Source organism: Rhinopithecus bieti, unplaced genomic scaffold (assembly GCF_001698545.2).
Source record: "Rhinopithecus bieti isolate Rb0 unplaced genomic scaffold, ASM169854v2 scaffold_37691, whole genome shotgun sequence".
Classification (NCBI taxonomy): Eukaryota; Metazoa; Chordata; class Mammalia; order Primates; family Cercopithecidae; genus Rhinopithecus; species Rhinopithecus bieti.
The window spans coordinates 308,750-322,845 of record NW_016815803.1 but is presented as its reverse complement, the minus strand read 5'-3'; positions in this window follow the sequence as shown (position 1 = coordinate 322,845).

Here is a 14,096-nt window from a genome sequence, read left to right as displayed (position 1 = left end):
ATTCTGAAAGATGACAATATTAAAGAAAGAGCAAGCCCAATATTAAAACACATTATAGTGGCACAATTATTAAAACAGCATAGTGATACATGGATAGACAGACTGATTAATACAATAGACTGAAAGGGCCATAAATAGATTCAGATATACACAGGCCTTTAGTTTATGATGAAAGTGGCATTAGAAATAGTGGGAGGGATTGCATTGGGGAGTTATACATGATATAAATGATGAATTGATGGGTGCTGACGAGTTGATGGGTGCAGCACACCAACATGGCACAAATATACATATGTAACAAACCTGCACATTATGCACATGTACCCTAGAACTTAAAGTATAAAAAAAAAAAATTAAAAAGAAATAGTGGAGGTAAAGGGTTTGTTCAGTAAATATGTTGGAACAACTGAGCAAACATTTGGTAGAAAATGAAGTTGAATCCTTACCTCACATTTGGCTACATCAAAATGAATTCCAAAATGGATCAAACTTTTCAATCCATAGGAGAATGTTTTTATAATCTGAGTGAGAAAAGCATTTGCAGGTCAGATGTGAATCTAGAAGTCATCTAAAAGAACTAAATTCAGTTGCACAAATGTTATAGAATTCTGCATGGATTAAAAAAGGAAAAAAGTAAGAGGTGAACTAAAAGCTAGGGAATCTGTAAGTGATTTAAAATTATAGACATTATTTTAATAATATTTGAATATTTCACTTGAATAATTAAGTAATAATGAATCCAATGAAATTTGGGCACAGGATGCCAAAGACTGCGAAAAGGGAAAATAAATAGCTCTGTAGCAAATGAAAATATTTCAACATTATTTATAATGCAAGAAATTTAAGTGAAAGCTATATTGAGACATGATTTTTTCCCTTCAATTTAGAAAACAAAACCTAAAAGTTTGATATATTACATTAATGAGGGTGTGGAAAACCTGCTTTTCATGAATTGATGTCAATAAACTGGAATTTTCTGTAAGTAATTTGACAACACCTAAGCTTTTTACATATATGTGCCCTTTAGCCAAGCAATTCAGCTTCTAGGAATTTGTCATGCACATATGGTGACTCCTGTATAGAATGATATGTATCTGAATATTTATTGTGAAATCTTCTTTACTGGGAGCATTAAAACAACCTAACTGGACTTTAATGGAAGTCTAGAAAGAAATTATATCACATCTATAAAATAGAATATTATGTTTCTATAAAAGGATGAAGCATAAATTGGAATTTTATTTTTCTAATGTAAAAGTAGTCTAGAGCTACCACTGTGATGCCATTCTACCAGCAAGGATTCAGGCTTCTTCTGTCTTTCTGTCATTAATTCTCACATGTGCTTTACTCCCTACTTATTGCAAGATGGATTTCCATTCCCAACATTTTATTGATATTTCAACCAGAGAGAATTAGATTGTACATTTTTCAACCTTCCAAATAACATTCCTGAAAGAACCAATAATCAATTTCTGCTTCCCTCTCATTGGCCAGAACTGCGTTGAACAGCCCTCCAAAATGGAAAGGTACCTTGGAACTGTTATGTTTTAGTTGGGCACATTTCTACACTGAAAATAGCAGACTTCCATCATAAAGAACGGGAGATTGTTAAGGAGTGGGTAAGAAAAAAACAGATGTGTGTGTATGTTCGAGTCTGTAGAGGATATCTACAAGGAGGAATAAGAAACCAGTGTTTTTAGTCTTCTCTTAGGAGGAAAACTGGGGTTTACTAATTAAAGATGTACTTTTTACTATATAATATTATAACTTGGGATATTTTTATTAACATATAGATGTACATATTTTGGGAGTACATGTGATATTTTGGAGCATGTATATAATGTATAATAATAATATCAGAGTAATTGGGATACCCATTGCCTCAGACATTTATCTTTTCTTTGTGTTGAAAACATTTGCTAGCTACTTTGAAACATATAAGAAAATATTGTTAACTATAATTTCCCTACTGTGTTATCAAATACTAGAACTGATTTCTTCTATCTAACTTTATTTTTTTACCCACTAACTCACCTCTCTTCATCTCTCCCACCCCTATTCCCTCCTCAGTCTCTGGTAGCCACCATTCTACTGTCTAACTCAGTGAGATCTACTTTTTTAGCTTCCACATATGAAGGAAAACATGCAACATTTGTCTTTCCATGTCTGGCTTATTTCACTTAACATAATGACCTCCAGTTCCACCCATGTTAATGCAAGTGACAGGATTTCATTCTTTTTTTTATGGCTGAATAATATTCTGTTGTGTATATATGCCACATTTTCTTTGTCCATGTACCCACTGACGGACACTTAGGTTGATTCTGTGTCTTGGCTATTGTAAATAGTATTGTAATAAACACAGAATGCAGATATCTCTTCAATGTACTGCTGATCTCCTTTCTTTTGGAAAGATACCCAGGAATAGGATTGCTGGATCATATGGTAGTTAGTTGTACTTTCAGTTTTTTGAGGAACTCCCATACTGTTTTCAATGGTGACTGTACTAAAAGCTAGGGAATCTGGAAATGACTTAAAATTATAGGCATTATTTCAATAATATTTGATTTGTTTACATTCCCCTCAACAATGTACAAATATTCCTCTTTCTCCACATCCTCATCAGCCTGTCATCTTTTGTTAAAAATAGACATTCTAACTAGGGTGAGATGATATCTCATTGAGGTTTTAATTTGCATTTCTCTGATGACTAATGATGTTGAGCATGTCTTTTATATACCCATTGGCCATGTGTATGTCTTCTTTTGAGAAATGTCTATTCAGATATTTTGCCCATTACTAAATTGAATTATTATTATTATTATTATTTATTTATTTATTTATTTTTTGCTATTGAGTTGAGTTTTATGTGTATTCTGGTTACTATTCCCCTGTCAGTTTGCTAGCTTGCAAATATTTTCCTCCATTCTCTGGGTTTTCTCCTTACTTTGTTAATTCTTTCCTTGCTGTGCAGAATTTTTTTAGCTTGGTGTAGTTCCATTTGCCTATTTTTTGCTTTTGTTGCTTGTGCTTTTGAGATCTTACTCAAAAATTTTTGCTCAGATCAATATCCTGGAGTGTTTCCCCAATATTTTCTTCTAGTAGTTTTATAGTTTTAGGTCTTTTAAGTTTTACTTAACTTACTTTTACTTTTTTACTTTTACTTAACTTACTTTTACTTAACTTACTTAAACTTACTTTTATGTTTTTTATCTATTTCAATCTATAAATGAATTTAGTAGTTTCAGGATACAAAATCAACATAAAAATCAGTATGCTAACAGTGATCCTGGAAAAGAAATCAAGAAAGCAATCCCATTTACAATAGCTACAAATAAAACACTTAGGAATCAGTTTAACTAAAGAAGTAAAAGATCTATACAAGGAAAAATACTCCCCAAAGCCATCTATCGATTCAGTGCAGTGCCTATCAAAACACCAATGGCATTCTTCACAGGAATAGAAAACACAATCCTAATCTTATAATAATCTTTGAATTTTATAACTCATGCATGTATGACTTATTACCAAAATATTTTCAATCAAAATTTGTATTACCTTTAAAATGTTTTCAATGAAATTCTTCAAAATTTCTAATTGACATAATTCCTTTAATCTCATTCTCTAATATTGAAAGGATAATTTCTACTATATGATTGGCACCATTATAAAAATCCATTAACTTTCTTTCATGGACAGGAGGATTTGGGTTAAAACTTAAGTTTTGTCACTTATGGGTTGTACGACTTAGAGACAATTACTTCTAATTTATCTGAGCATTAGCTTTCTCATATACTACATGAGGATAAGATTATTTGTTGAATCATGAAACTAGATAATGTATGTAAAGCATTTAACATAGTACCAGATACAGGGTAGGTGTTTCATAACTGATGCCTACTATTTCTATTAACATGCCAATAATTATTATTCCTGAGGACGTTCGTATGAGGTTGTGTACTCTCTAAGTAGTACTAAAAAATAATATAAAGATTAGCTGTTCGATAATAGAACAAGGAGATCTGTAGAAAGGAACAGTAGCCGCTGTTATGTTTTAAGCACAGTCTGAGAGCATCATAATTTCTAGAAACTTTATACATGTGATATAAGTAGTTATCACTAGGCTCAATTCTATAAAATGGATATATTCCCTAGGTTTAACACTCTTAACATTAGGTTCTAAACACTGCAAATGGATAATCAGCCTTGAACACATTTCTGCCAGATTAAAAGAAAATTGAAATGTTTGACTCAACTATAAATTTGTATCTTCCTAACTTTCATTGGCAATTTGTTGCATAAAGTGACTTTATCAACATCCAAAATGGGTCAAAATGGCCGGGCGCGGTGGCTCAAGCCTGTAATCCCAGCACTTTGGGAGGCCGAGACGGGCGGATCACGAGGTCAGGAGATGGAGACCATCCTGGCTAACACGGTGAAACCCCGTCTCTACTAAAACTACAAAAAACTAGCCGGGCGACGTGGCGGGCGCCTGTAGTCCCAGCTACTCGGGAGGCTGAGACAGGAGAATGGCGTGAACCCGGGAGGCGGAGCTTGCAGTGAGCTGAGATCCGGCCACAGCACTCCAGCCTGGGTGACAGAGCGAGACTCCGTCTCAAAAAAAAAAATAAAATAAAATAAAATAAAAAATAAAAATAAAACAAAATGGGTCAAAATATATCAGGGTGGTAGTTATTCTTAACTTAAGTAAGATATATATTTGAATAGTAAACCTGTCAGAAACCTAAGGCAGTAAAATGTATATGCACTTTTACATTCATAGTAGGATCCAATTCTGAATAACACCATTGGTTTATGTCCTACAACTCCAACGCAATATATTATAACTGAAAAAAAAAAAAAAACCCAACTAAACTAAATGGGCCTTTCAAACTGTTAATGATTTTGTAAATAAAAGACTAAGATCATTTATTAAACAGTTGGCTTTCTTTTGTGCTCCGTTTTTCACAAAAAAAAGCAAACATTTTCTACCCACTGTAAGGACTTTTGTGCATATAAAGTAAGAGAAGAAAAATGAGTGGAGTTATCAGGTACTGAGTGAACAACTAAGCTCAAACATTTTTCCATCACATCAGCTGCCTCGTGCACCCAACTAGTCTGTTCCTCAGAATGAAAATGACACAATATTCCATGTCCTGCTTCTTACAGGGTTGCCTGCAAATAGTGGAATTTGAAAAAGTTATGTGTTTGAAAAAAAAAAAAAAGAAAAAAAAAAAGAAAAAGTTATGTGTTTGAAAGCTAGAAGTCAGATCTATTGCATGAAGATCTATAGCATGCAGGCGTTTACATTTTAACACAGTTCAACATTTTACACAGTTGACTATTTCAGAGTCTTACGACTTTTCTTCTTAAATATATATTGAACTTGAAGAATATCCTATATCAGTTGAATACTGCTTGTATATGAAGTTTTAGAAACCTTTGTAAATCAACAATATATTAAAATCCCCCCTTTCTTTGTAAATTAAATATGACACTTCCAATAAATAGGTGAGGTAACTAAAAAAAAATTAAAGACATTTGATTTACTCCAAGACTTTCAAAATGCTAAAAGCAACAGCCTAAAAAGTAACCAAGTTGTTAGTTGGTTGTCCAGAAAGGTTGTCTTTAAGCCCTGGCCAGAATATGCAAGTCTTGCAGTTTTCCAAACCATTAACCATATCAGTAACACAGATACACAGAGAAGAATGTTGAAGCCAAAAGGAACTGAATGTGTTCTTTGTACTCCCTTATTCTGTGTCCTTCACCAGCAAGGCTGTGTCTTATACATTTCAGCCTTTAAGATGCTCACTAAGTTTCCCCTTCCTTTATCCCAAAGCTGCTAAGTAGGGTCTTGAGGAGGAAAAGGGTGACAATAACACTACTGTGTAGCATCAAGCCAAAGAATGAAGCAGCTAAATAGTAATTGTAACCTGTATTTATTTGTACACTAATACTACTGCTTCTATAGTAAACATTTTGGAATTCATTTCAGAATGTTTTATTAGGTAAAAATTTTAGGGCTGGAAACTTTTTTATTATTTCTTGAAAGCATCTGCAAACTTTCAAGTTTTCACTATTTGCACATATAGTCTTAAAAAACGAAGAGGGGTGCCTCTATGAGGGAGCATATGTGAGACATAGGGAACATAGGGAGGGGTCTGGGGAGAGAGGAGGAAAGAAAACAATGTTAGGTTATACAAGTCTTGTATCCTTAAAGACAGCTTGGAGACATGGAAACCACATGTGAACTTTTAGCTAATAAAATAAAATGCCAAAATGTGGTGGCTAAAGCTATTGCACCCAAAATGTAATTGGACATATGCTCATTTACTTGCTTATAATCAAAACATTAAAAAACTGTTTTGAACTCAGGCTAGGTGTAAGTATTGGACTAACTTAATTTATGTAATTATCTCACATGGAAAGAATGCATTGGTGCCATGGTGTTATTATTATATTATGAAAAGTAAACAATGTATAAGCTGGAATAGATAATACTTAAACAAAACCAAAATGTTCCTATTGCCCATGTTGAAAAAAAGGAAAACGACTTATTAATTTCACACTGATGCTATTTTCCCATGAATGTGCTATTTGGCTAGCATGCTTGCTGTAGGTTTATCATGTTCATGCAAATGAATGTCAGTCTGTTTTGATAATCATGCAAATTTCTTTTCTTCAATCAAAAATAACAGCTTTTACTAGTCTGATGAAATTGCCAGCATGTCAGGCTTTGGTTGCTAAACTCAGTTTATACACTGCATGAATCTGGATTTCACATGTGAATTCATTCAAGAATATCAAAATAGTATTGGACTTCCCCTACCCAAAGGCTCTTTTTATTTGGTTGTTGTATTTATCTTCATTTATTGATTTCTTTGCTCATTCATTGGTTGATTTATTAAACATGTAGAAAAGCACAGTTATTAAAAATGCAATTGAATCCTGAAGTAGCTCATATATACCAGAATTTATTAAGGTTTAAATATAGAAGAAAGAGCAGAAGTATATTGAGGTTTTTTTTAATTTAAGCAATTATGAAGAAAGATAAGAAATTTGACTTAATCTAGAATAAAGAACTATTTATATGTTTTTATTATTTAAGAAGCCATTTGAGTGGGAACTTGAAAGGAGACCAGATGACAGAATTAAATGGAATAAATTAAAAATCAATTTTCCTTACTCAAAACAAAGTAGTATAAGAAACTAAACACAAATGATATATGTAGGGAACATTCGTAAAGCAACATTTCACCCTATGAAAGAGAACATCATCCAAACTGAGTAACAATGGCAGGACTTGGCAACCCTGTGATTCACATAACTCATTATGTGACTCATACATAATGATTTCACAACTGAATTACCTTTTGTTATGTGTATCTAAATATATGCTTAGTAAGAAAGTCACAAAACATCTATTTGTGTATAGTTAATAATTTATCAAAAACTTATTCTATATTTAAGATACAAAGAATTATCTTAGGTAAAGTTTATTGCAAAAATATTTTTGGACAAGGTATAATTGAAGTTAGACTAACAAGATTCCACTGGTGAGGAGAACACATCCCAGACACGTGATTGATAGAAGCAAAGTCTCAAAGACTAAGAAAACAGGGTAAGATTGGAAAAAGGAATACTAGTGGGCTGAAGAGAGTTGATCACATTAGGAGATAATGTTGAAAATCAAGGAATATTTTAAGAAACTCCAAAGAAAAAATTATTGATTTGAAATCTGAAAATAAGTATAGCTGATTCCATACTTTAAAATCTGTACTGAAGTTTTAAAACTAATTAACTAGTTATTATGATTATATTTTTACCTGCTGAAGTGAGATAAGTAAGATGGGGCTAATAGAAGGCATATAGACATCCCTATGGTTAATTTTTTAGTTTTATGTTCAAGATGGACTAGAGCAGGGACTTTCCATGAAATGATTAAGGTTTGGTGTTAGCGTCTATTGTGTAACCACTGAGTCAGAATTGTGCCCTCATAGTGTCTAGAGCATAGAAACTCAACCACTGAAAGATTAATTGACTGATTGAAAAAAATATGAATCCAAAAATCATTAGGGGAAACAAATCATAAAGTCATATCAATTTATAGCAAAGCAAAATATGGCAGAAGAGTTGTAAAAAGTAAGCACACCTTTACTCATTTTTTCCCTTTCTATGAGAGAAAATCATATCGCAAGTAGTAGAAGGAAAAAGAAAAGACCCTTGTCTTATGCCTTTACTAACTCTAGAACATCTTCCTAATTTTCCTAAGTTTATGCTCAGTATTCAGATGGGTATGGACCTTCCTAAATCAGTGACCAGTGTAGCTATCAACTCTACAAATTCTCAAAGCTTATTCTTTTTTTAATCTTTTAGCAGATTAAAGGTTTCTACTTCTTGCTTAAAGTTCCAGAAATAAACCTTTAAAAAATCACAAACATACATATTTAAATATATAAATAATATATATTATAAACACAGATGATCCTTGAACAATACAAGTTTGAACTGTTCAAGTCTACATATGCAAGGATTTCCTTCTGCTTCTGCCACCCCTTAGACAGAAAAACCAACATCTCCAACCTCCTCCTCCCCCTCACCTTACTTAATGCGAAGGCAACAATGGTGAAGACTTTTGTGATAATCCACTTCCACTTAATAAATAGTAAGTATATTTCCTCTTCCTTATGCTTTTCTTAATAACATTTTCTTTTCTCTAGATTACTCTATTGTTAAAAATATAGTATATAGTACATGTAACATACAAAATATGTGATAATCAAATGTTTATGTCATCAGTAAGGTCAACAGTTCAACAGTAAGTCAATTAGTAATTAAGTTTTTGCAGAGTCAAAAGTTTTATGCTGATTTTCAACTCTGCAAGGAGTTAATGCCCCTAAATCCCAAATGTTTCAAGAATCAACTATATGTATTGAAATCTCTCATTTAATTGGGATCTAATTAAACTGAAGAGCTTCTGCACAGCAAAAGAAACTGTCATCAGAGTCAACAACCAACAGAATGGGAGAAAATTTTTGCAATCTATCCGTCTGACAAAGGTTTAATATCCAGAGTCTACAAGGAACTTAAAACAAATGTACAAGAAAAAAAGAAAACACCATTAAAAAGTGGACAAAGAACATGAACAGACACTTCTTAAAAGAAGACATACATGTGGCCAAGAAACATATCAAAAAAACTCAACGTCACTGATCATTAGAAAAATGCAAATCAAAACGATGATGAGATACCATCTCATGCCAGTCAGAATGGCTATTATTAAAACGTCAAAAGTCAACAGATGCTAACAAGGTTGCAGAGAAAAGGAACATTTTACACTGTTGGGAGTGTAAATTAACTAATAGTTCAATCATGGAAGACAGTGTGGTGATATCTCAAAGACCTAGAGGCAGAAATACCATTTGACCCAGCAATCCCATTACTGGGTATATACCCAAAGGAATATAAATAATTTTATTATAAAAATACATGCACACATATGTTAATTGCAGCACTATTCACAATAGCAAAGGCATGGAATCAATCTAAACATCCATGAGTGGTAGACTGGATGAAGAAAATGTGGTACATATACACCATGGAATATTATGCAGCCATAAAAATAAACAAGATAATGTCCTTTACAGGGACATGGATGGAGTTGGAAGACACTATCCTCCGCAAATTAACACAGGAACAGAAAACCAAACACCACATGTTCTCATTCATAAATGGGAGCTGAATTATGAGAACACCTGGACACGTGGTGGGGAGTAACATACATTGGGGCCTGTTGGGTGGAGGGTTGGGGGAGGGAGAGCATTAGGAATGGACACTGGGCTTAATAGCTAGGTGATGGGATGATCTGTGCATCAAACCACTATGCTACATGCTTACCTGTGTAACAAAACTGTACATCCTGCACATTACCCCTGAACTTAAAATAAAAGTTGAAGAAAAAAAATAAAACTCCTATTTATTACATGCTAATTACATGCCAGGAAATACATTAAGTGACTTAATCACATAATAATGATTAAAAATATAAGTTTTAGAGCCAAATTGCCTAGATTCAGACTCTAACTTTGTTATTGCTAACTCGGTTACCTTTGACCAGGTATCCTTTCCCTTAGTTTCCTCATCTTTGTACAATCTATATAATAATAATAATAATAATAATAATTTCTTTATGCTTCATAGGATTGTTGTGAAAATCAATTGAGACATCACAGCCAACGTGCTTAGAATAGTGGTCAGCATAGAATAAGTACTCAACACACGTTAATCCTCCACAGCACTACATGGATGTGAAAATGGAAGCTCATAGATTTTAATAACTTTGTCTAAGTTCACCCATCTAGTTACTAGCAGAGCTCAGATTTTAACATAGGTACATCTGGCTAGTCTGTCTTCACAGTGTTTTATTACTATTCAAAACTCAGAACTCTGCCTTGTCCTTCAATTGGCCTACCAGGTGCTGGTACCAAACCCAGTCAGTCCCACAGAGCACCATCTCCCTCCTGCCCCCAAACTGTCAAACATTCCTTACTCTCCCCTGACCTCTGCAGAATTCAGTGAACCTAAGCTACAGTTCCAAAAAGTCAGCTCATTCATTAAAGAAAAAAAAGTTTCAATTTCTTCAGAAAAGCCAGAATGGCTCTTCAGTTTGTTTGTTTGCTTAGGATCATGTAGCTCTCCAAGAAAAACATTTAAGATTTTGGAGAGTAGTTGACTTTCAGTGTTGAAAAAAAATTGACATGATAACTGGACAGAGTTGGATCCAGAGCAGGCAACAGCATATAAAACCAAGAGACACTTCAACCATCCTGTTAAAGTTAGAAAAATCCATTACCAAGTTGTAGAAGGAAAACAACTTGCGGAAATATCATCTAGGGCCGAACGTTTCCAATCAGTGGTACTCCATTCATTATATGCTTGAGTGGTTCCAGGAACAACAGAAGACTGTGCAGTGTTACAATGCCAAGGACAAGAAAGGCAACTCAGCCTGTCGGGCTGACTTCCCCTCACAGCAATCTGAATGTTTCAGGCTTCTCTTCCTTTGCCCAGATGAGTTAGTCACTTGGGAAGTGAAGTCGTAGCCAAGGACTCCTTTCTCAAACAAATCTCCTTGCTCTCTTGTGGACCATCTGCTGCTTTCATAGTCTTCAGGCCTAGCACACACAGTGCCCTATTTGAAAGGGGCAAGCATGGCATTTCAATACTTACTCATTCGACTTTCCTTTAAATCCTTAGATTAAGAGCTTTCATCAGCTGAACACCATTTTTTTACAGTATCTCTACTTTTTATACTACACCTACAAAGCAGTTTTTTAAATACTACACCTACAAACCACTTTTAGCAAAACTAAGAGAGCTAGTTGCTTAGTCTTGAGATGGCAGTACTTGATTCACATATCTGATGATGTTTGCTAGAAAGTGTTGAAGAATCTTTTAAAAAGAATTGGTCTCTGGGGTTTATAACCCACGGATGCTTTGAAAGCTCTCTCACTAAAGCATAGCCCAGAGATTTTTTAAAAAGATATCTATGTTCTTTTCACTGGTTTTGGATTGAACTGTGGTTAATTTGAAAGGGGCAAGCATGGCATTTTAATCCTTCCTCATTCGACTTTCCATTAGATCCTTAGATTAAGAGCTTCCATCAGCTGAACACCATTTTTTACAGTATCTCTATTTTTTATACTACACCTACAGAGCAGTTTCATTTTCTATGTGAGAAAACTGATGCTCATGATAAGTTTAAAAGACCACACACTAGCAGGTGATAGAAATAGGTACTGTAATCAGGTCTGATGAGTTCCAAAATCCATGACCTTTCATATGGTAGAGTTTAAGTTTTGAAGGATGAAAAAGTTAAGGTATAATATAAAACCTATACTAAAGTGTAGAGAAAAAGATACAAATTTTTCGTTTGACCAAATCCAGAAAATTGATGCCACTGAAAGAAATGAAAAGTTTTGGTGGATATAACAGAAGAAAATGATTGTTGAATAATCATGGTTCACTGCAACCTCAACCCCCTGGACTCAAGTGATCCTCCTGCCTCAACCCCCCGAGTAGCTAGACTACAGGCATGCACTACCATGCCCAGTTAATTTTCTTATTTTTTGTAGTCATGGGAGTCTTTCTTTGTTGCCAGGCTGGTATTGAACTCCTGGGCTCAAGTGATCTTCCCACCATGGCCTCCCAAATTGCTGTAAGTACAGAATCAGCTACGGTGCCTGGCCCAAACATGTTTGTCTAATATATATTTTGCCACTGAAAAAATGAGTGGGGCAAGAGAAAATCAAATTGTAGCTTGCCTGGAGGCCTTACACATTAAACAGACATATTGTCAATAGCCAAAACATGAATAAAGTATGCATCCATACTGAAACATTATTTAAAAATTCAATTTGACATGCTTATTCATTTGCATTCATTCTATTTTATTATTTATACTGAAATAGTTAAATTCTTCTTGAGCTTAAGCACACACATCCCAAACCTGCTTTGTAATTTAGCTAGCAATATGTTCATGGGTTAAATCTTAAACATGACCTTAAAATTGGTGGAAAAAATACTAAATATTAAATGGAAATATGAGGTTTTGATAATAAGATCCTAATATTAAGACTACATTAAGTCTTAAGACTATATCAGGTATTTGACCACATTTATTAAAACTAAGAGAGCTAGCTGCTGAGTCTTGAGATGGCATTACTTGATTCACATGTCTGATAATGTTTGCTAAAAAATGTTAAAGAATCTTGTAAAAAGAATTGGCCACTGGGGTTTATAACACAGGGATGCTTTGAAAGTTCTCCCATGAGAGCATAGCCCGAGATTTTTTTTAAGATATCTACATTCTTATCACTGGATTTGGATTGAACTGTGGTTAATTTATCCCTTAGCCTTTTGGCTCTCCTCTAAAACATTTTTAACTTAAATAATAAAACTGGCTTCATTGATTCACTTTATATTTTCCATTTTCTTGGGTTTGTTCTAGTATCTCCAGCTCAGGAAAGAATAAATTTGTGCAGGACTTGAGTTAGGGAACAGCTGGTACTAAAAATGTTTCTCTTCTTTAAGCTCTCTCCCCTCCTTATCCAAACAGAGAAAAGACAGATCTGTTTTCTCTTACTCAAATGGAGTGGAGTGAAATCCAAGTCCTCCAAAAAAAGAAATGGAATGCTGTTCTACCTCACTATTCACTCCTACTTTTGGACTCACACCATTTTTAGAATGTTAAACCATTTTTCAAAGACATTAGCCTCCCAAGAGGTAGGTGAGGATTAATTCCAGTTTGAGCAACATGTAAAACATAAAATTTAATAAAAGCAAAGCAACACAAACAGGCTGGACACCACTCTTTCTCTTCGTTTTTAGACGATGAAGTTATAATATAACTAACAACCCAGAGCCTTTGCAGCATCTCAAACTGCATTCTCTTGACTCTCCAATCCTCCAAAAAGAAGTTTGGGAAGACAAGAGCTTTTGAGAAATTGCCAGTTAAGAAGTCAGTTTGGAAGCTACTTAAAACCAAAGTTGTGTAATTAGAACTGTTGGTCTTAAGTATGTGTTTGAGTAATGTATTAAAGGGCATTAACATGGACAGTAAAACTCTTGCATTATTTTCTTCCCTGGGGGCATATAATGCACAACTTCATTGACTGGAGCCAGTTTAGTAAATGGGGCAGAAAATGCCTGTAGAAGTGATGTAATGCTATGAAGAAAGTGGAGCATAAGATGGCATATAAAGTCTTAATGGCATCGTTTCCTAGATTCTCCATGTGCAGCAAAGTGGATATTGTTGCTGCCTTTAAGGGAACAGCCTGATTACAATTAAAGCACTAGTGTGTTCATTTCCTGGCACACGTATGAATGTGGGGTATAGATTAGAATTTATTTCATCAAGCTTTAATTTCATTTTCAGCCCCTTAAAAGTTTCATATCTTTTAAATATGCTGCCAGCAACCTGTTATCTGGTATAATGAAAAGCAGTGTAACCACTCACCAAATAAAATCCCGTATAAAACCTAAACCTCAGTTTCACTTTTCAGGCACTGGTTTCATTGCCTCTTCCACCCACCCTTTCT